The sequence below is a fragment of the Coregonus clupeaformis genome, chromosome 11 (genome assembly GCF_020615455.1).
Source record: "Coregonus clupeaformis isolate EN_2021a chromosome 11, ASM2061545v1, whole genome shotgun sequence".
Taxonomy (NCBI): domain Eukaryota; kingdom Metazoa; phylum Chordata; class Actinopteri; order Salmoniformes; family Salmonidae; genus Coregonus; species Coregonus clupeaformis.
Window position 1 is genome coordinate 5,267,910 of NC_059202.1, and position 3,025 is coordinate 5,270,934.

Here is a 3,025-nt window from a genome sequence, read left to right on the forward strand (position 1 = left end):
TGTAGGTCTAACAGAACACATTAAAACACACCACTACTCATCTAAATGTCTGTAGGATCAACAGAACACATTAAAACACACCACTACTACAAATCTAACTGTCTGTAGTTCCAACAGAACACATTAAAACACACCACTACTGCAAATCTAACTGTCTGTAGTTCCAACAGAACACATTAAAACACACCACTACTGCAAATCTAACTGTCTGTAGGTCCAACAGAACACATTAAAACACAGCACTACTACTAGTCTAACTGCCTGTAGGTCCAACAGAACACATTAAAACACACCACTCATCTAACTGTCTGTAGGGCCAACAAACATTAAAACACACCACTACTAATCTAATTATAGGAATGATTCCAGAGGAAAACAAATGATGAAACAGTGTTATGACACACCTTTGAATGTGTTGCTCATCTATCTAACACAGGGTCACTGAGGAGGAGTAAACCCCAAACCAAAACCCAGGATAGAGGGGTTCAGTAAATGATGTGTGTCTTGTGTAAAGGTGTGTCAGTGTACCAGAGGAGGACACAGTATAGAAGGACAAAGTACCAGCTGGCCAGTCCAGATACACACCAACTCTTGTAGGACACCCATACATTTGTCCATGACACAAACATTGTCAAGAAACATTAGATTTTCAGAGTATTTGTGTTACTAAGTACCAACCTGACTGAAACAGCTGTACTTACCTCAGTGTGTGTAGTTTACAGTCTGGATCCTCCAGTCCAGCAGACAGCAGTGTAACTCCTGAGTCCTGCAGGTCATTGTCTCCCAGCTCCAGTTGGTTCAGTTGTGAGTTGGGTGAACTCAGGACAGGCCAGATCTGAACAGCAACCTTCTGTCAGACCATACTGACCTAGACTAGAGGGCAGAAGAGCACATGATTAACAAATGTTTAAAACATGCACATAATAACTCATACTCAAGATATTTAACTCACACAAGTGTCTGTATGTTGCAGAGTGGACTGGTTAGTCCAACACAGAGCAGCTTCAATTCCTCTGTCTTCCAGGCCGTTGTAGCTGAGGTACAATTCTCTTAGGGGGGAGTTAGGTGTCTGTAAAGCTGAGGCCAGAGTCTCACAGGATTTATTTATTCATTCAATCTGGAGTGAGGAGATATGGTGATACACTGTTAAACATGCAAAGCTTTAAGAATAATGATATGCATTAAGACAATAACAGAAGAACACATGATTAACCAATGTTAAAAACATACTAACTCACTCAAGATATTTAACCTTAGTTTTATATAGTTATTACATGTTGGGGGTCCTGTGTGGCTCAGTTGGTAGAGCATGGCACTTTCAATGCCAGGGTTGTGGGTTCAATTCCCATGGGGGACCAGTACAAATATGTATGCACTCTATGGTAAGTTGCTCTGGATAAGAGTGTCTGCTAAATGGTAAATGTCATGTATGTTTCTGCATATGTACCATAATGTTAAAAACATACACATAATAACTACAAATATATAAAGACACAGTGGATACTGAAGAATGTTAACTCACACAAGTGTCTGTATGTTGCAGAGTGGACTGGTTAGTCCAACACAAAGCAGCTTCACTCCTGATTCTTGATTGCAGGGAAGTCTGCATGTCTTCAACTAGAGAGTTGGCACCAAGTTCTTTCAGACAGTGGAACAAGTTGATGAACCTTTCTGGTGAGGATTCATACTTGATCTTGTCTGAAAGGTACTTAACTGTTTCCTCATTGCTCTGTGTTGTACTTCCTGTCTGTGTCAGAAGGCCTCGTAAGAGATTCTGATTGGACTCCCAGTGAGAGGCCTAGAAGGAAGTGGAGGAACAGGTCCAGGTGTCCATTCTCATTCTCCAAGGTCTGGTCCACTGCTCGATCATGTAAGATAAACAACTGTCTGACTCCTCTTCACCCTCATCACCACTAGTGACTGCTTTGGGGGGGGACATTTTCCTCCTTGTCCAGACATGATTCTAAAGCATGAACTGCTGCTAGAAACTCATGAATGATCAGATGCACAAAGCTGTAGACCTTGTCTTGGTACAGCCCAGATTCTTATTTAAAGATCTCTGTGCACAATGCTGAGTACTCTGATGCCTCTGTGACATCAAGGCCACACTCTCTCAGGTCCTCCTCATAGAATATCAGGTTGCCCTTCTGCAGCTGTTGGAAAGCCAGTTTTGCCAGTTTCAGGATCATCTCTTTGTCTGACTGAGACAGTTCAGTTGGGTTTGTCTCTGTGGCTTTGTTGTACTTCTTGTTCTTCACAATGATTTGGATGAGCATGAAGTGTGTGTACATCTGGGTCAGAGTTTTGGGGACTTCATCCTTCTCTGCTTCTTTCAGCATCATCTCAAGGACAGTGGGTGATATCCAACAGAAGACTGGTATGTGGCACATGATGTGGAGGCTCCTTGATGTTTTTATGTGGGTGATGATTTCATTGGCCAGATTCTGATCGGTGATTTTCTTCCTGAAGCAGATTCCCCTTGATGAGGTTTGTCAGCAGCACATCCACTGAGGTTGGCATTGTGACATTACACCAGCTCTCGTTGTTCTGGAAGTCTAGAGGAAATCGACACTCATCCAGACCATCAAAGATTATAACAGTTTTGGTTTCACCATCTTCAATGCTGTCAATCTCTTTCAGCTCTGAGAAGTAGTGGGAAAGAAGTTGCATCAGACTATTTTGGTCCTTTTTCAGGTTCAGATCACGGAAAGGAAGAGGAAACATGAAATGAACGTCCTGATTTGCTTTCCCCTCCGCCCAGTCAAGGATGACCTTTTGCTCAGAGACTGTTTTTCCAATGCCAGCGATTCCTTTTGTCAGGTTTGCCAAACCTATCCTCTTGATATGTTTGTCTTGTCCAGGTAAATGTAGTGAAGGTGAGTTGGGCTCTCTCTCTTGTGATGACGTAGCCCTGCCTGCCACTTTTTTGGGCTTGAAGATGTCGTTACATTTGATTGGTGTCTCTTGTGTGGTTTGTTTCTTGGATGCCATCTCTATCCATCTCACCTCATGTTCATTATTGACC

The 3,025-nt window shown here is 42.5% G+C and overlaps 1 non-coding gene across 1 annotated transcript; it reads left to right on the forward strand.

The window, feature by feature from the left end:
* The first annotated feature begins 1,282 nt into the window (after positions 1-1,282).
* trnae-uuc lies at positions 1,283-1,358 on the forward strand. Its single transcript has one exon. It is a non-coding gene; the product is annotated as a tRNA-Glu (tRNA).
* The last annotated feature ends 1,667 nt before the right edge of the window (positions 1,359-3,025 follow it).